The sequence below is a fragment of the Macaca nemestrina genome, chromosome 18, assembly GCF_043159975.1.
Source record: "Macaca nemestrina isolate mMacNem1 chromosome 18, mMacNem.hap1, whole genome shotgun sequence".
Lineage (NCBI taxonomy): Eukaryota > Metazoa > Chordata > Mammalia > Primates > Cercopithecidae > Macaca > Macaca nemestrina.
In genome coordinates, this window is record NC_092142.1 from 77,604,044 (window position 1) to 77,625,542 (window position 21,499).

At 43.7% G+C, this 21,499-nt stretch overlaps 1 protein-coding gene across 8 annotated transcripts in view; it reads left to right on the forward strand.

The window, feature by feature from the left end:
* LOC105491228 (WW domain containing oxidoreductase) overlaps nucleotides 1-21,499 on the forward strand; it is a 1,122,875-nt gene that overhangs the window by 563,826 nt on the left and 537,550 nt on the right. For 6 of the 8 annotated variants that reach the window (XR_011616111.1, XR_011616112.1, XM_011757426.3 and 3 more), the window contains one exon: nucleotides 1-9,155. This exon is cut by the window's left edge. The exons of the other annotated variants lie outside the window; for them this stretch is intronic. The gene's annotated coding sequence lies outside the window, so the exon portion shown is untranslated. Of the gene's footprint in view, nucleotides 9,156-21,499 lie in introns of those variants that run through there. 8 annotated transcript variants of the gene reach the window in all.

Here is a 21,499-nt window from a genome sequence, read left to right on the forward strand (position 1 = left end):
TGGACAGAGGAGAATGAAAATGCTCTATTAATTTCACTAGCATGAGATGATCACTCTTAATATTTAGTTGTATGTTCTTTTCTTTCTTAGTGATAGCATTCTTTTCAACAAATTGGGCTCGTAATATATAGGCATATATATATAATTTTTTAAAAAAACAAGAATTTCTTATGTCATTAAACATTACTTGAAAAAATATTTTTAATAATTTCCTAAGGTTACACCATGTAAATGAATTGTATTCTATGTAACCATTCCCTAGTGTTGGCCAGCTAGGCCATTTATAGTTTGGACACTATTTTTAAAAAGAACTCAGGCTGATTTTACTATTTATTTTTGCCTTGCACTTTTTGTAAAAGTAATCAGAGCAGTAATAATGGATGACTCCCCCAAATCCTTTTGCCTCCAATGATTAGTCCAAGCCCATAATACTGTGTTCCTTGCCAGTGATTGGTTTAGAAATAGGCATGTGACCCAGTTCTGACCAATGGATATGAGGGGTGATTGTGGGGAAGGTTTCCTACTCATTTTTTTTTTTTTTTTTTTTTTGAGAAGGAGTCTGGCTCTGTCTCCCAGGCTGGAGTGCAGTGGTGTGATCTCCGTTCACTGCAAGCTCCGCCTCCCGGGTTCACGCCATTCTCCTGCCTCAGCCTCCCAAGTAGCTGGGACTACAGGCGCCCACCACCACACCCGGCTAATTTTTTGAATTTTCAGTAGAGACAGGGTTTCACTGTGTTAGCCAGGATGGTCTCGAACTCCTGACCTCAGGTGATCCACCCGCCTCGGCCTCCCAAAGTGCTGGGATTACAGGCGTGAGCCACCGCGCCCAGCCTCCTACTCCTAAAACATACACAAGGATGAGAGACTTTCTGCTTCCTGTGGACGTCGGGGCAGCCTGGACTAGCAGCGGCCAGTTTGGGTTCGGACCACCTGCAGCCACAGTTGAAAATGACCCTGTGTAGGACAGAGGGGCAAGTAGAAAGAACCTGAGTTCATTGTGGCACTTTAGAGCCGCTGATTCAGCTGTCCTATGGGCCTCCTACCCTGAACCTCCATTGGTTATAAAATAAGCTGTTAGCTTGGTGTAAAAGTAATTGCAGTTTGTGCCATTGAAAGTGATGACCAAAACCACAGTAACTTGTAGCACCAACGTAATATTTTGAGTTGGGTTTGAATCACGTTGTCTGTTACGTGCAGCAGGACACATCTCTAATCACACAAGAGGTCTGAACAAACATCGTCACATGTCACACTGCAAATATTCTTACAAAAGGCAAAGCAGAGATCCAGAGAAACTAAGATTTGCTCAAGGTCACATCCAGCTTTGGGAACCCATACTATTGCAGAAACTTCTGAAGTCATCATATTGCTATGTAAAGCAAAATGCCTTCTCCTAAATCCAGGTAGAGAGAAACTCTCAAAGGCCAGGGGGGTGACTCAGGCTGAGCGCAGGATTTAGGATCGGAAAGTGCGAGTTGACATTGGCTTCAGCTCCTCACCTGGGTGGGTGATTTGGACAGAGCTCGCAACCCTGAACACCCTGGTTTTCAGACTCTTTATCGGTAGACGAAGTTCGCATACTGATACGGGAATTATGAGATATAAATCCCTTTGTAAAAATATAAAATTATCACACAGTCATCATTCTCATCACGTTCCTTCACACCAGCGGTATTTATCAACTACCTACTATGTGCTACGCTCTGTTTTAAATGTTAGCAATACAGTAATGAACAAAACAGATGGTATCTTCGCCCTCATGGTTTTTATATTCTAATGAAAGTGGCAGAAAAGAAATAGGTAAATCAACTGAACTCTTTGGGGGAAGAGGCCTGCGTTCTTTTCAGATTCTGATTTCTCCATGATAGAAATAGTTTTTTAGGTGATCAGTTGTTTTAATGTACCTACCTATCTATACCCTTCTCTCTCTATGTGGATGTGTGTATATATAATTACATATCCAATATAAAACCTAAAAATAAGATTTGGGGGCCTGTTAATTGTTTTAACCTTTCTTAACCCACATCCTAATTATTTGATTTGACATTGTCGTAGAACATACTGTTGTCTTGATTTTTGGAAATAGACCAGTGATTCTTCAGTTGGGTCCTAAGGTCCCCTCAATGTAGCAGTCATATTTTTTCTTAGGGAGGGGGGGTGCATATGTGTATATGTGTACATGATAATCTTGATAATTTAGAAAGATTAATTAAGCATTGATCATCTATGTGACCACATTTAAAATGAGCGCCACCACATGAAAATGTCTGGGTTTACACTTTGTGTCGCTACTTGCTTTGGCTAACTCTGTGGCTTTCCCCAAGTCTTCTGCGACCTTCTCACCTGGACTGCATCCTGGTCCTGATCAACCTTATTTTACAGTTAAGGAAACTGGACTCAGACTAGCTTCAGGGACTCACTGTGGCCACAGGCTGCAGCCTGAGAATGAAACTGAGGTCTCACTCCCTTCAGACTCCGCTCTCTGTCTCTGCCTCATCCGACTTCTCAGGGTGGAGGGGCGTGGTCACTAATTTGATTTGATCACTTAGAGAAAACAGCCTACAAAGTGCTATGGAGCAGTGCCTATCCTTTCTGAGAACGTGATATAATAACATTGGCCTGATCTCCTCAGCCTGTATCTTGAGGGAACAAGTAAATTAAACAAGTAATTATATCCATAATGGTTCTAGAAGTTAGAAGATTTAAATATATGAATCTCATCTGAGTGTGCAGCCTTTTGTCTGCTGTGTTTCCTGCCAAAAGATCTCTTGACAGGAAATAAACATTAAAATAATCTTTAATCCCTTGTTTGGTCTATTACCATTAACAATTGATGCACTTTAATTTTGTGGGGTTTTAACTACAAAATGGAACGGCTAAGTAGTGATAATTGGGTTTGGAATTATACGGTCATTTATATCAACAGAGATGCAAGAGGCTGGGAGGGAGGGTGATTAATTATTTACTATTTCCTGGCTGTGGTTCCTATTATAGAATTTTCTGATATGTTCTGCTGTGAACAATTATCACCAAATGAAAGTAAACAAATCTGTGATTTGAAGCCTTATTTAGAAGTTAGACTATATTTAGGTGATGTGGGCTTGATTTTCACAGACCCTGTGGGCTGTCTGTGTGTGTTCCTTTCCTCAGGGTTCCAGCTCTGTATTCAAGCGTGGTTATCTTTGTGCATCTTAAAATCCGCATTGCACAGCCTGAGGGGAAGCCTTGGTTTTGCCAAGGGGAAAAAAAAAATTGAGTGAGATCTAGGTTGAGTGCCAAGGTCTGTTTGGAAATAGGGGTGTGGATTATTCTTCCCTCTTTCTGATTTGCTTCCGTACAGTAAGGGATGGGGAAGGATCAAAATTATTACGTCAACATGAGGATGAAAGTTATGCTCTGTTGTTTCTTATAACGTGTGTGTGTGTGTGTGTGTGTGTGTGTGTGAAAGGATCACCGTTGTGTGCCTCAGTCTCCCCATCATCCTTCAGTGGCAGATCAATACTAGCTGATGAGGCCTTTTTGGGATCACCCACTCCAAAATGCACGTCCTTTCTCTGTCCCCTCTTGGTGCCTGTATTAGTCCATTCTCACATTGATGTGAAGAACTACCTGAGGCTGGCTAATTTATAAAGAAAAGAGGCTTATTTGGCTCATGGTTGTGCAGGCTGTACAGGAAGCACAGCTTGGGGGGCCTCAGGAAAATTACAATCATGGCAGAAGGTGAAAGGGAAGAGGTTCCTTCCAAACCAAGCACCGCAATCCTTAGGCAGATTGGTCTGACACAGAAGATTGATGAGTTCTAGATGTGACGTGTTTCATAGGAAACAGGAAAACATTTAGGGGAGGCTGTAGATACACAGCCGCTCTATTTAGGGAAGGCTGTAGATACACAGCTGCTCTGACCATCATGGCGTCTGGTCCATGCTGAGATTCTGGAGTGTTAGGGTCTTGGGGCACATGGTGGATGAGCATTTTGCTTCACGTACTCATTTATTTCTGAAAATAATGCAGCCCCCTTGTAGGGCTTTCTGGCTAATTGAGTGGTGCCATCATTCATGCAGTTGCACAATTGACACACCAGGCTGCCAGTATGGCCCCTGTGTCACCCTCACCGTCACCCGATACGTCCTGCTGATCGCTGAGGTTTGTCATTTTTTGCTGTCTTTGAGTCTGTCCATTGTCGTCATCTCCACCGTCACCCCTTCTGTTCTCATTACCATCCTTGCCCGGGTCAGTGAAGACGCTCCTCTCTGGCTTCCACCCTTCCAACTACCCTTAACCCACAGGTGGGAAGAAAATGAGGAGGGGGGAAGGGGATTTTCCTTCTTCCTCATAGTTCTCCCCCATCCTCTAAAGGAGCCTGTGCTTCTTGACGCCCAGGGCCCTGCAGCATGTCAAGAACAATATTGGACAAGCTTGTCAGTGAGAGTCCAGGTGGATTCCTGCCCCTAGGATGCACGCTGCAGTCACTAAAAGAAGACAGAAGAATCAGCAGACCCAGAGTCTAACCCCTCCTCTAGTTAAAGATGTGACCCTGGCTGGGACTGAAGCCAGAGGCCCACAGCCCACTGGACCTTTGTCTCTTGCAGTCAGGTTCTGATGACAGATTTTAGGCCCCTCTCGAATTTCCTTGGATGTGATGGAAAATGATTCCCAGTGGACAAGAGGTCACATTGCCTTTTCTAGCGTGGAAGATGGCGCAGAATAACTGCTTGAGGCTCCCTCTCACGGTCCAAGCTTGACTCTGGTTTTTCGTTGTTGTCATTTTTTATTAACACAGGTTTTTTTTTTTAGAGGGGAGCGGGGCAGAGGGGCTGGAGTAGTGTGCAGAGCCTAGTGTTGATCTCATTAGAAAGTATAGTGTAATAATAAATTACTTTTGTTCTCACCTTGCAAAGTGGACTCAGAGGCCAAGTGATTTTGATTTTTCACTTTATCCTGGAGTTTCTCAACCTTGGCACTATTGACATTTTAGGCCAGGAAAGTCTTTGTTGAGGGGGATTTCCTGTGCATTGCAGGACATTTAGCAACATCGCTGGCCTCTACCCGCTAGACCCCAGTAGCATCTTCTCCTTCCTCGAGACTTGCAATACCAAAAGCGTCTGCAGATACTGCCAGATACCCCTGGGGTACAAAATCACTCCCGGATGAGAACCCCAGCCTTACCCTCTTTTCTGTAGTTTTGGTTCTTTCCATGAGAAGGTATTTTTAATAGCACAGTAATGAAACAAAGTATTAATAAGACCCAAATAATAATATAAGCTACTACTTAAGTCATGGGCATCATGTGCCATGTCCTACTCTAAATACTTGCCGTGTAGTCACTAATTTAATCCTCACAAGAATTCTGTAATGCAGTATAAGTTTCCCAGGGCTGCCTTGAAAAAATGTGCCACAGACTAGATAGCTGAAAACAACAGAGATTTATTCTCTCACAGTTTTGGAGGCCAGACACCTGACATCGAGTTCTTGGCAGAGTTGGTTCCTCCTGGGGCTCTGAGTGAAAGCCTGCTCCATGCCTTTCCTCCAGCCTCTGGTGGCTGCCATTAATCCTTGACATTGGTTGGCTTGTGGCAGCAGAACCCCAGTGTCTGCCACCATCTTCACATGGCTGTCTTCACCTGTGTCTTTGCTCCCTTTTCCTATAAGGACTCCAGTCGTTGGATTTAGGGCTCCATGGAATGCAGGATGACCTCATTTTACCTTAACAAGTGGTATCTGTAAAGATTCCATTTCCAAATAAGATCACTTATTAGGGCTGGGCACGGTGGCTCATGCCTGTAATCCCAGCATTTTGGGAGGCTGAGGCAGGTGGATCATGAGGTCAGGAGTTCAAGATCAGTCTGGCCAATATGGCAAAACCCCTTCTCTACGAAAAATAGAAAAATTAGCTGGGTGTGGTGATGTGCGCCTGTAGTCCCAGCTACTTGGGAGGCTGAGGTAGAAGAATCCCTTGAACTTGGGAAGCAGAGGTTGCAGTGAGCCGAGATTGCGCCACTGCACTCCAGCCTGGGCAACAGAGCGAGAATCCATCTTAAAAAAAAAAAAAAAAAAAAATCAATCACATGCTGGCATAGACATAAATTTGGGGGGAATGCTGTTTAACCCAGTATGAGCAGGTGGTACTCTTATCCTCATTTTACAGATGAGGAAACTGAGGCACAAATAGATTCAATGACTATGTGACAGAGATAACAGTGTAGCAGAATCAGGAATTCAGCCAAGTTTTTTCAGTTGTGCAGCCTGAGCTCCTAACCATCGTGCCTGTGGTTCTCAAAGGCTCGTCCCCAACCAACAACATCAGGGTCACCTGGGAGCGTGTTAGACGCGCCGGCACTCAGGCCCCACCCCAGACTTCCTGAACTAGAAACTCTGGGAGTAGGGTTTAGCAATCTAGTTTTAACCCTCCAGGGGATTCTATGGTGCCTAAAGTTTGAGAACTTCTGATCAAAAATGCAAGATAAGAAAAAACAAACAAAAAAACCCTTTCAAGACCTCATTTGAATCAATTATCACATGTTTCCAAAGTGCTCTTGCTTTACAAAGCACTGTACTACTCATCTCTGCCTCCATCGGATCGGGTCAGGAGAGTTACGTTTGTTTTTCTAAAGGAGCTTTTTCCTTTCCATTTTACCAGTGCCCCAAAGTCTTTGAAAAATGACAGTGTTGGTATATTTGCCCACATGAAGATAGAAAGTGTCATGTCAAAGATAAAGGGAGAAAAGTGTTGCCTTTTTTTAACGAGTCATTCTTACTTAGACACACAGCATGACTCTTCTTACACGTTTATTTCAGAAGAGCAAAGCCCGGTCCCCAGGCTCAACTATCAGCCGCCTTCTCATCCCAAGGGCTGTCACCACCAGAAATTTAACATGCTGTTAGTGCATGCAGAAAAGCCCGGTAATTGTAGGCTCATCAGTACATTGTTAATTGATCCTCATTTCCTATTATTTCACCTCAAAGCAAACACAACATTCACCATAGTGACACCAGAGTTGTTTATCTTCTCTCTGCAAGTGTGTGCTCTTTTTAGCAAGCTTTCCGTATCCTCTATTTCAGAGGGCCTTTCCCATCTGTTTACTATTGTGGACTGTGCTGCTTTTTTTGTTTTTAATTACAGGTTATATAAAATATTATCAGCAGGAGGGAGGTTATTATTACCTTAAAGAATAAGTGGTAGATACGGACTGACCACTGTGAGCCCATCACTAAAATGCACTTCCGCACACAAAAGGTCCGCTTCCCTGGCAGACAATGGTTCATTTTATTTGAGGAGGTGTGTTGTGGGCTTGGGGAAACAAAAGGAAATTGGAGACATTGATATTCTTCCTGAGAGGTGGTAGGGGCCACTTAACACAACGTTCATTTTTCAGCTGCCAGTGGGAGAGGAGCTGGGCTGGGCATATCATGAGTAACATTCAAAGCTCCTTCTGTCTTTTTGCAGAGAATTCACAAAACAACTCAGGGCCTCCTGTTCCTGCAAAAGTTTTTACTGTTTCTTTGTGTTGTTTCTGCTTCTTGTTTTGCTTGCCACCAGCTCCCTACTCACTTGGGGAAAAGAATCCATCAAAGGAATAGAAGCTCAGGATAAACGTTTCAGACCTTTCAATAAGATAGTAAGATTTTCCTCATTCCCAAACCTCTCTCACAAAGAAGCAGCCATCATTAAAAGTTTGTTATGGATTCCTCCAGAAACGTTATATGCATTTAGCATCAGATGCAGATATGGGTAGCCTTTTAAAAAATGCATGCAACTGAGACTATTGGATACGTTTTGTTTATTATGTACTCCTTCCATTTAATAGTGCCTTGGAGATTATTTGGTACCAGCACATGTAGCTCAACCTCCTAATACTCCATGATGGATAGTATGCCATCACATGGTGTCATTTAATTGACATATGCATTCCTATTTATAGATGTTGAAGTTAGAGCCATGTCTTACTATTACACATGACTTAGTATTGAATGTTCCTGCATGTATATTTAGTCTAATTGAGCAAGGATATTGGGGGGGAGGGTTTCCAGCAGCAGAAGTGGAAGAACAAAGGCACTGTGTACATCTTTGAAACAATTAACTTCACCAAAATTACCAAATTGTCCTCTAGAATAGTTAAACCAATTTCCTCTCTACCATTCACACATGAGAATGCCTGTGTCCCCCCGCCCCCACCAGAAATTATCTCCAGCAGCAGCAACAGAGAGGACTGTCAGGGAATGCATTGACAGGTCCCACAAGTCAGCAATCAGCACGCCATTTTTTAAAATTTATGTTGCTATTGTATTGTAAGGTTCTTCTGAAGCGACCACTTCATAACACTGTGTAGTCCAATCCCCAAGCTGGGCAATTTTTTTTCCCCTTTCAATACATCACATTGATTTTCTGTATGACTTTATCTGCTTAATACAAAGTGGGATTGAACAGTTATTTGTCTGGATTTGATCATTCCTTATCAAACTTTTATGATTTAGCTTTCACCATGGCATCTTCTTGCAAGGTGTTTCTTATTTTTATCTTTTTCCATAAAGGTAGGACTGTGTCGACAGCCCTGTAATAAATCTCTCTTGGAAGAGATGTGTTGCTGAGGGGTGGGGAGGAGGTGGGGGCTCTGTGCATGGGATGTTTGGGGGAGAGCTTCAAGGAAGGGCAGTGCAAATTGTTTCTGGACTGATGCCATCTTTTAATAATAGTAGTTAATAGACCGGGTACAATGGCTCACGCCTGTAATCCCAGCACTTTGAGAGGCTGAGGCGGGTGTATCACTTGAGTCTAGGAGTTAGAGACCAGCCCGGGTAAACAGCCTGAGGCAAAACCTTATCTCTACAAAAAATACAAAAAATCAGCTGGGCGTGGTGATACGTATCTATGGTCTGAGCTACTCAGGAAGCTAAGGTGGATGGATCATTTGAGCCCAGGAGATGGAGATTGTAGTGAGCCAAGATGGTGCCACTGCACTTCAGCATGGGTGACAGAGCGAGACCCTGTCTCAAAATGATAATAATTGTAGTAGTGGTAGTAGTAGTAGTAGTAGTGAATGCTCTGACTTTGGGGTTTGCAGTAAGTGAGGATTAAGTGCTTTACAGGGAGGCACGGTGGAGAGCTACTCTGAGGATGAATTCCCTAGTAAATAAGTGAGGTTGGTACAACCTAGGCCAGATCTGCTATTCGTACTTAGAAGAATGTTGCTGTCAGGGGCAAGGCAAGGTCACCAGGATTCACTGAGAGTCTTGGTCAGCATTTCGTCTACATATAAGGGATTGGAAAACATGAGAGCATAATGAGACATCTAGTTTTTTTCTCTCTTTCATTTGTTCTTTTTCTCATTGAGAGAATTTTCTAGCTTTATGTGGAGAAAACAGTATTAGAAATTATTACTCAATTCTAGAAAACCTCACTGAGCACCTGCCATGTAGGTGCTCATCCTGATACCACTGTCAGGCCCTTGGGACCCGTTCCAAGAATGCAGGATGAGGAAGGCAATGTGAGAAAGCAGAAGGAGCACCGGGCAGTCATGGGCTTGATTTTTATTCTATTATTTTTTTAAAACATAAAACAACATACATTCATCATCTCGCTTTCTTTGGATGAAGCATTGAGCCTGGTTCAGCACCTCTTGCGCGCTGTAATCGAGGGCGGTCATTGACTGGGGCTGGATTCGGGAAGGATCCACTTCCAAGCTGCACAGTTGTTGGCAAGATGCAGTTTTTTGGTGGTTCCTGGACTCTGGGACTCAGCTTTTTGGCTGTTGGTTGTTGGGTGTTGCCACATGGGCCTCTGCAAAGGGCAGCCTGTGACGTGGCAGCTGGCTTTTGTCCACATGAGAAAGTGAGAGTGTAGGAATTGGTGAGAGAGACTGCAACCAGGGTGTTTTTGAACTTAATCTTGGAAGTCACATCCTATCGCTTTGGTTTTTTGACTGAGATTATTCAGTACTGCAATAGTCTCCCTTTAAAGTGGACAGTTCATTGGCTTATAGTGTAGTCACAAAGTTGTGCAGACATCACGACTATCTAATTTCAGAACATTTTTATCACCCCTAAAAGAAACCCTGTACCCCTTAGCCGGCGTTCCCCATTCCATACCCCCAATCTCTCATAACTACGCATTGACTTCATTTCTATGAATTTGCCTATTTGGGATAATTCATATAAATGGATTCATACAATATGTGGCCAAGTAACTTCTTTCACTTAATGTTTTTAAGGTTTGTGTTATTTCATGTATTAGTATTAGGTTGGTGCAATCACTTTTGAACCAATCTAATGCTTCATCCCATTGTATGGCCAAATAATATTCTGTCAATCCATTACACTTCATTCATCCACTCACAGTTCGTGTCATTTCCACTTTCTGGCTATTATGAATACTGCGATATGAACATCTGGTTATTTCTGACTATGATGGGTAACCCTTCTATAAACATTTCCAAAGGTTGCTTCTAATTTATTTCTATTATGAGTAATGCTGCTATGAACATCCATATACAAGTGTTAGGGCAAAGTTATATTTTCATTCCGATATCTTTTTATGTCATGTCTTGGCAGTGATGTCTATGACATCCAGGATATGCCTTGACATATCTTACATCATCTAAATAAAAATAAAGTAGGGGAAGAAGATAGTGATTGTGTATGTGATCAGAGGTGGCTTTTGGAGAGGTGACATTTGAACTACACCCTGAATGAAGAGAGACATGCAAAGATCTCAGCAAAGAAAATCCCAAGGCCAGGTGTGGTAAGTGCAAAGGCCCTGGGGTGTAAACACACTTGATGTGTTCAAGGGAGAGAAAGTGGCCAGTGGGCTTGGAGCCAGGAGGGATGATAGGCGATGTCATCAAGAGGGGGGCCAACCACACATGTGCAGCCACTGTATGATGTCTGGATTTTACTTGAGTTATGGTGATCACTACTGGGACATGGGAACCAAACAGGTGACATAATTTGAATCACACTTTTAAAAGATGCCATGGTTGCAATGAGGAGGGCAATGTGTAGGAGGCAGGAGTGAAAGCTGAAGGATATGCTGGGAGGTGACCCAGGAGTCGAAGAGAGCCATTGAGGTGACCAGGTGATAATAATGGAGATAGAGAAAACAGGGTGGATTCAGGAAACATGACCACACTAAGCATGTTCAAATGTAATGGTCAGTTTTCTTGTCTCTCTCCCTCTGGGCAAGCCCCTAACTCTTCGTGTACACACCCTGACTTCCAGTGTGGGCTGGCCACCCAGGAGGCATCCACTGTATGTGTGCTGCATGAGTGCTGTGGTATGATCGCCCATGGAGGAAGTGGCAGGTTGCAGAAAGAGCAGTCACAGCTCCTGGCTGCTGTGGATGCTTTAAGCTTCTTCCTTGTTCAGGCTAGGTCATTCCCAGTCTGTACCCTGGAAGGATGTCCTTAGTCCTGTCTCCTCTCACTAGCAGGGATTCCAAGCTTGTAAATAATATTTCCCTCTTAAAATGTGAGCAGAGTGAAGAACCGGCAGTGTCAAAACTCTGTGCCCAAATGTTTTACGATTTTCCCTTTTACAGATGCGCCCAGTGTATCCATATCAGTGTGTCTAGGAAGACCAAGCATACTGTACAGCCAGCAGAATAGAAACTCAGTGTGGCCATCCATTATGTTCTCCCTGAATTAGGCTCTTTGAGACTCAATTATTAAAGTGGGATTTTTCTTAATTATTAACAGTTAAAAATAGGAAAATAGATTTCAAGGGGAAAAAATTTGCAGTCAACAAGAGTCCAATTCTAAATGTGTGCATGTGCGTGAAACGGAATTTGCCAAACATGAATAGGCACTTACAATGTGACTAGAATTGGCTCTGTCATGTGTCAGCCTAATAGCCTCAACCCTGGTTCAATACAATGAACTTGGGAAGGTTTGCTTAATGAAAGAACTGACGTTTTCTGTGCAGCGGCTGCATTCATCAGCCTGCATCCTGTTCATTACACTACAAAGGGCTGCCAATGGGAATTGGTAGGATCATCTATTAGGTAAACGCGATGGGGACAAAACATAGCAGAGGCCGGGGCTTTGTGGAATTTTCTGTGGTGGTCCGGGTTCCTGGAGTAGGGAGCTCTGATGACGGGCAACAGATTTCCAAGTTGGCATGCCGGCTTCTGGAATCACGGGCTGAATTCTGGCACTGACACATCTTGTCACACACATCCTAAGGGAACCTAGAAAAGAGAATTTTCACATTGCCTTACCCATCGTGGATTCAGAAGGGATATTCACAACTGCGAATTCGAATATAACTATTAATTGAATTATTATGATTATTATTATTGAGTTACTGAGTATAACTCATAACTATTGAGTTTTCCCTCTCCATCTGGGCACATGGGAAGGCCGTACTTTCCTGACATGTGACTTGCTGTGGCCAGTGGAGTCTGGGGGGAAGTGACGTGTGTCTCCTTGAGGCAGAAACTTGAAGAGCCTCCAGCATGCTGCATCATAATCTCCTTTCCCTCCACCACGCAGATTGGTAATATTCCAGATTCCGTTTGCCCTGTCAGGGTGGGTCCTAGAGGTAGGACAAAAGCAAGAATTGCAAACTGACCCAAGACAGACGTGGAAAAATTGTGCTTCCCTGATGTGGCTTTAAGATACTCGCTGTGTTGCCCAGGCTGTAGTGTAGTGGTGCCATCTCGTCTCACTGCATCCTCTGCCTCCTGGGTTCAAGCGATTCTCCTATCTCAGCCTCTCAAGTAGCTGGGATTACAGGCATGCACCACCATGCTCAGCTAATTTTTGTATTTTTAGTAGAGATGGAGTTTCACCATGTTGGCCAGGCTGGTCTTAAACTCCTGACTTCAAGTGATCCACCCACCTTGGCCTCCCAAAGTGCTGTGATTACAAATGTGAACCACTGCACCCGGCCAAGATAATGAGATTTGGAGGCCGGGCACAGTGGCTCACACCTGTAATCCCAACACTTTGGGAGGCTAAGGCTGGAGGATTGCTTGAAGCCAGGAGTTTGAGAACAGCCTGGGCAACATAGTGAGACCCCATTTTACAAAAAAATTAAAAAATTAGCTGAGTGTGGTGGTATGCCACAGTAGTCCCAGGTACTCAGGAGACTAAGGCAGGAGGATTGCTTGAGCCCAGGAGATCAAGGCTGTATAGTGAGCCATGATTCCCCCACCACACTCTAGCCTGGGTGGCAGAGCAAGACCCTTTAAAAAAAAAAAATGTACACACAAAAAGACACTGAGATTTGGGGGTTACTTGTAACTGTGTCATAATGTGGCTCCTTACTGCCGTCACCATGCCTAGAGGGATCCCAGTGTGTGATCACAACATCACAACAACCCAAGCCCCAGTGTGTCACGCCATTACATACTTAGAGCCTGTTTTTACAAAGTTTGAATATTGTAATTTGCCTTTAAAAAATTGTTTTAAAGATCTGCCTAGGTCAGCAAATTTTATTTAGCCTCTAGAACCATTTGACTGGGGTACTGCCTTGAGAAATAAAGCAGATTCCTTCAGCTGCATGTGGGCCTGGAGTCACTGGAAAATGCAGACAAAACAAGATCTGCTGATTGGCAAGGTCATCTTGGGAAGGGCCATCGTGCAGTAAAGAGCAGGTCCATTAATTCGGGGGGGTGGTTTACATCAGTTCCATCTGCCTCTTACCTAATGGGACTGTTCTTTCCTGGAGAGATTAGTGATTGAAAGGAGGAGATCTAGAAAGGAAAGATAAAAGTTTACATTTAATTCTCATGCCATGCAGCCTTCTAAGAAGGCTTCCTAAGGAGGCTGCATACTAAATTCAGATGTAAGTCAGAAGGCAGCTTCTCCCAAGACAGTGTTGATGTCCAGGGGGTAACAATTCCGTCACAAAAGGGCTCTAAAGGGGTTTGGGGAAAATTCATTTGTCTTCCTGTTATCTCTAACCCTAAAACCCAACTGCTGGCTGAATTAAAAGTCTCTTACATAATGATCAGAGGAGTTTTGAGTATCGGATCTTTGTGTACTTGTTTTTTAAATTCAGTCGGGTCTAAAATAATGCTTTTCCCTCCCCTCTTCCTCCACTTTATGTATTTGCTAGCAGCTTCCATGAAACTCCGTGGGTAAACACTTCTGCAACTCTTTGGCATTAAATTTTAGGTTTCTGCCCCTCATAGCAGACTATCTTTCTAGAGGCAGAGCTGGAAGTCTCTTTTAACACCATTTTTTAGCTTGGACAGGCTGACATTTTTATTTAATGGGTTATCTCAATATACATATACTTTTTTGCATCCTATTTTTTTAGAAAATTAAAAATGATATGCCGGGCGCCGGTGGCTCACGCCTGTAATCCCAGCACTTTGGGAGGCTGAGGCAGACGAATCACGAAGTCAGGAGTTTGAGACCATCCTGGCTGACACAGTGAAACACCGTCTCTACTAAAAAATACAAAAAATTAGCTGGATGTGGTGGCAGGTGCCTGTAGTCCCAGCTACTCGGGAGGCTGAGGCAGGAGAATGACGTAAACCCAGAAGGCAGAGCTTGCAGTGAGCCGAGATCATCCTACTGTACTCCAGCCTAGGAGACAGGGCGAGACTTTGTCTCAAAAAAAGAAAGATAGTGATGAAAATAATAGAATATTGATGAGAACACCCATTACTATGCTCATTGTTCAAATGGACTCATTTAAGCGCTGTCTCCTTTGTTTCTGTCTTTCTCTCGCATCAGCTCGCATCTGTTTTCCTTTGCTATAAGGCATCAGTGGTTACCAAGCAGTGTTGCATGATTTCCATCCCACACCTCCGTGTGTGTTCCTCTTCTGTCTCTAGGATGTGCCCTCTGCCCCATCACATTGCACTCTGTGCTGCTCTCAGGCAAAGCTCTTCTTAAGTACACTAGCCATCAAAACCTTACAACTTGGCTGGGTGTGGTGGCTCACACCTGTAATCCCAACATTTTGGGAGGCCGAGGCGGGTAGCTCACTTGAGGTCAGGAGTTCAGGACCAGCCTGGCCAACGTGGTGAAAGCTCATCTCTACTAAAAATACAAAAAATTAGCCAGGCATGGTGGCACACGCCTGTAATCCCAGCTACTTGGGAGGCTGAGACAGGAACATCACTGGAACCTGGGAAGTGGAGGTTACAGTCAGCCGAGATGTATGCCCTTGTAGTCCAGCCTGTGCGATAGAGGGAAACTTTGTCTCATACAAACAAACAAAAAACATACAACTTAATTCTCATGCCCCTACACCTATCTTTTCTCCTCTTTGTCTTGACTCCTCTTGGGAATTCCCTAAGTACTTTGAGGGTGAGGACCACCAGATAAATGTCGTGAGGCAACCAGGAATGACATTACAAGATTCCATTCTTTCCTTTGTGTATCCATTCATCATTCATTATATTCTTACTCTGAGCTAGGCACTGGGAACTTAAGAATGAATTAGGATCTTTCAGTTTAGTAAGAACAAGCAGGAATAAACAATTAGAACATTTAGTGTGGCAAGGGGAGTGACAAAGTTACCAAGAGAGGTAGGAGAGAGATAGGAGTAGTTGTCTGCTGGGAACAGGTGAAGGAGTGACAGCAGGGGGTGAGGATAAGGAGGAGGAAGCTTTACCCCTGAGAAGAGCAGGCATCAGATAGGCTTTGGAATCTACATGGGTGTTTGTAGGTGGACCACCCTGGAAGGTGAATGGTAGGGAAGGAAGGGAATAAAGTGCATTCTGTACAAGGAAAGAGCAGGTGCAGCAGCTCAGACAGGGGCACCTTCAGAGCATGTCTGAGTCTTCCTGATGAGACACACGGTGTTCACTTGGTAACTCCCTGGCAAATTCTCTTCTTCGGGCCTCCATATAGGATATGCGAACCTCTTTATGTTTTTTTAAAAGGGAGAGATTTAATAAAGGCAATTTGGCACTTAGAAAATTGTTAGAAGAGCTAAAAGAGTAGTTTTGAGGTTGCGGTTCAGAACAGCTTCCTGAATAATACAGAAGTGACCCTCCTGGAAGGTCCTTCCACTGAAGCTACAACTGGAGCTAAGCGGATGGATAAGCCAAAGCTGCCTCCATTGCTGTGGCCCCATCTCCACCACAAGGAAGCTGGAGAAGGGACCCCGGAACCGGAAGACAGAAAACTTCCTTCGCACACTCCGTTGCTAAGAGGAGAAAGCCCCAAAGAAGCTAGATATGGCCCTTCCCTCACATTTGCTGTCCCAAGTGTCCCATGGCAGCGCCTAAGCAATTGGTGGGATGCATTTGTGTCTGTAAACAAAGTTGCAAGGGAGTCTGGAAAGGGAGTTTTAACTCCAACTTTTTCAACTAGAATGGTAGGACTGAGGGGCAGCGTTGCTCCCCAGGGGACATTTTACAATGTCTGGGACATTTTTTAGTTGTCACAACTGGAAGGAGGAAGAAGTGCTACTGTCATCTAGTGGGTGAAGGCCAGGGATGCTGCTAAATATCCTACAATCCATGGGACAGTCCCTACTACAAAGAATTACCCAGCCCCAAATGTCAAAGTGCCCAGGTTGAGAAACCCTGACCTAGCTGAAAAGTGAACAGGGACTAAATGAGTCGGTTTCGGATATCCAACACAAATATGTCACTTGTTTCTATTCCAAAAGTATTAGAATTTTTGTTTGAGCTAAAAACTAGACACAATTTATTGGATAATTGCTTTTCATCCCTTCAATATGTGTTCCCTTGAAATTTGCATCCATGCATCCCACGTGGTACCCATATTGATTATTTCAAGGACTCCGAAGACTTCTTTATTCAAAATAATCTCTAATAAGATGTTTTTTAGGGATAAGGAAAAATCAAGTTTCTCTCCATGTTACGTTTCTTTCTTGCACGTGTATTGCTTTTTCATAAGCAGAATCTTACTAATAGAACAAGTCCTCTCAAAATGGTTGCCTTTTCTCCCTTCATCCTCCCCCACCAATAATGTAGAGCTGTTATTTGGCTTGTTTTGCTTTTTCCTCCAGAGGCAGGAAGAGGGAATGAATGGTGGCCAAGAATTTTAAATTCCTGTTTCCGGCTGCCCCCGGAAGCTCCGTCTTTGTTGTGAGGGCTTCTCTGCGTCAGTAGAGACCAGCTGAGCTCTTGTTCACCTCTTATTCTTTGGTTCCCTTTCACCAGCAGGTCTAGCTCTAACCACAGCTGGAGTTTAGGAAGGCCAGGCAGCGTGTGTTGAATGCCAGCCACTGTTCTACCCAGGGTCATATCCTTGGATATTTTTCTGTGCATCTGTCTTTTCCGACCCTCCCATGATTCTGGAAGGAAACACCTTTCCAAGCTCCCCAGTGACCTTGGTTCATCCACGAAATATGCAGGAAAAGCATTATGAGCATTGCGATGCCACATGCTGCATTGGTATGTTACGTTATGAGAACTATTGGGGATGATCTCTGAGAAACTTACGAGAGGTGTGCGATTGGAAATCACGTCACCCTCTGAATGTGGATTATGGGATAATGGCTAGGTACCCATGCTTCAGAGTCCAGCCAGCCGCAGGTTTGGATTCCAGATGGATGCTGTACTGGATGAATAGTGTCCCCCCAAATTCATGTCTATCTGGAACCTCAGAATGTGACCTCATTTGGAAATAAGGCCTTTTTAATTAAAAAATACATTTTTATTTAAAAAAAATAGAGATAGGGTCTTGCCATCTTGCCCAGGCTAGTCTCAAACCATTGGACTCAAACCATTGGACAGGTCCTGCTTTGACCTCCCAAAGTGCTGGGATTATAGGTATGAGCCACTCCACCCACCTGGTAATAAGATGTTTATAGATGTAACTAATGTAAAGATAGAGACGTGGGTGTGATCATACTAGTTTAGGGTAGGCCCTTCATCCAATAAGAATGTCCTTAGGAGAGACAGAACAGAGACACCGAGAGAGGAAGGTGATGTCAAGGCAGAAGTGAAGATTGGAATGACACCATCTATAAGCCAAGGAATGCCAAGGCTGTGGCTACACCAGAAGCTGGAACAGAGCCTGCAATGGTTTCTCCTGCAGAACCCCCAGAAAGGACTCATCCTGCATACACTGAGATTTCAAACTTCTGGCTTCCTGAACTGTGAAAGAATAAATTTCTGTTGGGCCAGGCACAGTGGCTCACGCCTGTCCCAGCACTTTGGGAGGCTGAAGCAGGTGGATCACTTCAACCCAGGAGTTCAAGACCAGCCTGGGCAACACCGCAAGACCTCGTCTCTACAAAAAAACTAAAAAAATGAGCCAGGTGTGGTGGGGCATACCTGTAGTCCCAGCCACTTGGGAGGCTGAGATCGAAGGATCATTTGAGCCTGGGAGGTGGAGGTTGCAGTCAACTGAGATTGCGCCACTGCACTCCATCCTGGGTGACAGCATGAGACTGTGTCTCAAAAATTTAAAAATAAAACATAAATTTCTGTGGTTTTAAGACAATGTGCCTGTGGCCCTAGGAAACCAGTAGATACTTTTGATGGTTTATTTAGTACAACAACCCTGCCCCTTCTAGTTTGTATGATAACCTGATTAATTGCTGGTGCTCTCAGAGCCCTGGTTTCCTTATCTATAAAGTGGAGATTCCCTACCTCATTTGGGGGTGATTTTAAGGCCGAAATGAGACAGTGTATGTAAAGCATTTGGTGTGATGCCTGATACAGAGTAAGTGACCAATAAATAACTACCCTTATTATTTAGAATGCTATTATTTAGAATGTAAGTATATTTAGGAAAGCACCATCAATATTCAATTTGTCTTGCTAATAAAAAGGAATAAAGGTAAAGATTGCAAAGTAGAAAAATACATGTAAATTAAACGGCTTTACATCTTAAAAAGTGGTGAGGTAGACACACAGGCTCTAGTCACGTCATTCCTTCTCATCCCAACCCATTAAGATTTGGCCTTCAACTGGGTAGTGGAAGAAATATGGTCCTTGGCCATCTACTCCCCCAAAGCAGGAACATCCCCTGTTTTTGGGTAGTTAAGAGTTAAGTATCACTTTGAGCTACAGGATCATGATTAAAAAGCATTCTGTTATCCTATTTCACAACTCCCCACTTTTGTAAAAGTTTAGGACACCAGCAGGGCAGCAAATACCTTTAAATGATTTTATTTAAATGTCAGATTTAATTAAATCCATTACCAGAAGACAAACCCCAAGGAAATTTTCAGGGAGCTTTAGAATTTTCCTTTTCCATGTTCAAGGGGATAACCGTAGCATGAAGCCTTCCCATACACATGCAAATGCAAGCAGGGGCATTTATCATGAAAATACAGCTCTCAAGGCTGAAGTGCTTGTTAACATTGCGCTCTATAGCCAAGTGTGATGATCAGAAAATATATATATCGAAGAGACCACAAAATAGTGCAGAGATTGGTGATTTTGACTAAGACTGGAATGTGTGTGTATGCACTCCTCATGTTCCGGTTTCTGTGATCATTCAGGCATGCACAGGTATTCTGATGGGTAGTCAGGTCATTAGGCCCAGAGCGGGCAGTGTAGCATGGCAAGAGAAGTCATTGTGTCTCCAAACTGTGCCTAAATTGCCTGTAACGGGTTCTTTCCCATTTGCAGAACCAGATCTTATCATTTGCAAGGAGAACAGCTGAAAAGATACTTAAATAAAAGTGATCGGATTAAATTTTAAAAACGAGAATGACCAAAAGGATTCCCAGGGAACCATCACTGGTCCAGAGCCCCCCATTTTAGGGTCTGGCATTTGTACTGATTATGGCCTGACAGCTCTTGAGTTTCCAATGATAACAGCCATCTGACTTGATCGGAGTTCAATGGATTTTCACTAAAATAGAATCATCGCCTTGGTGATGGATAGAAAAAGTAAAGCAATACATCCTGATAAATGCTGTGCCTGCCTCCTTCCTCTCCCCGGCAGTGACCTTGCACAATCCATAAGAGGGCAAGGCTGAGAGCCCCGGCCACCGCCACAGCGCGTCAGGACTTGGAAATTTAAGTAGCTTTGAAACCCATCAATGGGGTGAAGGGGGAATGGCCTGAGAAAGCAATGGATCATGCTTAGAGGGCTCAGAGGGAAATAGGGTACGCTGAAGGTCAACGTGCAGACATGTCCTGAAGGAACAGCTCAAGTCCTCATTCTCATTCACGGGAGGCTGTGGCCCTGTGAGGTGAGATCAGTAGAAAAGAACAATAAAACCGGAGTTTTCAGAGCATATAATTTCTTCTTGGAAGTGAAAGGCACTGGAGAGTGGTGCAGGATAAGCACTAGCCTGGAGAAAGGATGCCCTGCCCCAGTCTCTTTCTCTGAGTAGCAGAGAGCTGGCTGTACAAGGAAGCCCGTCGCTTCTCTAACACCTCATTTGTTCTCCAGCCCGATTATCTTAGTCAACTGTGAACGTTTGAACAGTGTTGATCATCGGTAACGACACCAGCACCATAACACGAAATCCCACTAAAACACGGCTTCCAGGAAACTCACAGACTAGTTACATCCCCAAGCCCTGCATACTTGATCGGAAAGAGAAGCTTCTGGATGGTTGAAGGAGAAAGGAGTTAGACATTGGCAGGCACCCATTAGTGTTGGTTACGACTTGCTAAAAGAAAATATTAAAATAAAAATTAGATCATAAATTTGGAGCCACCATTACCAAGCCTAAAGTGCAAATTGCCAAACAAGTCAAGAGACTCATTAGCATTTTATGTAAATCAGTTATTACTGTTCTCCACTTCCTTAATTATCCATGTTATTTCAATACAACCCTTTCTTTGATGTCCCAATTCTATATTTAAATAGTGCAAGATTTCTATCGTATCCTCCCGCAGAGGTTTGTGCCATGCAAAAAACATGCCAAGAGCAGCTATTTTAGAGACTACAGGGAAATGTTTAATTGGTTCATCCCATTTGAGTTATGAGGGTGTATTACTGAGCACATAAAATCAGAAACATGGAAAGTACTAGCTTGGAGAAGTTTACTAAAACCTGCAAGAGACTGCTTGAAATTTTGCCCCCAAGACTTTTTGGATTCTCGATGGGAACTGATTCAAAGAGAAATTTTGCAAACTTCATGGAATTTTGCTAAATGATTGATTTATAATTGAAATATTTGGAAATAAAATCCAACAACTCTCTTTCCTTTGGCTTTGAGACTTACTGTTTTGGTTGGATGAAGAGAACACTTGTGACAGAGAGAGGGAGGAATGTGGGGTGCACAGGAGAGATGTGGGGAAGCACTCCTCATCCAACTCTTTCAAACCAGTTCATTTTTTTTTTTTTTTTTTTTTTTGAGATGGAGTTTTGCTCTTTCGCCCAGGCTGGAGTGCAGTGGCACGATCTTAGCCCACTGCAACCTCTGCCTCCCAAGTTCAAGCAATTCTTCTGCGTCGGCCTCCCGAGTAGCTGGAACTACAGGTGTCCACCACCACGCCCAGCTCATTTTTTTTTTTTTTTTTTTTTTTTTTTTTTTTGAGACGGAATCTCCAGTCTCGCTTTGTCGCCCAGGCTGGAGTACAGTGGTACAATCTTGGCTCACTGCAACCTCCGCCTCCCGGGTTCATGCCGCTCTCCTGCCTCAGCCTCCAAGTAGCTGG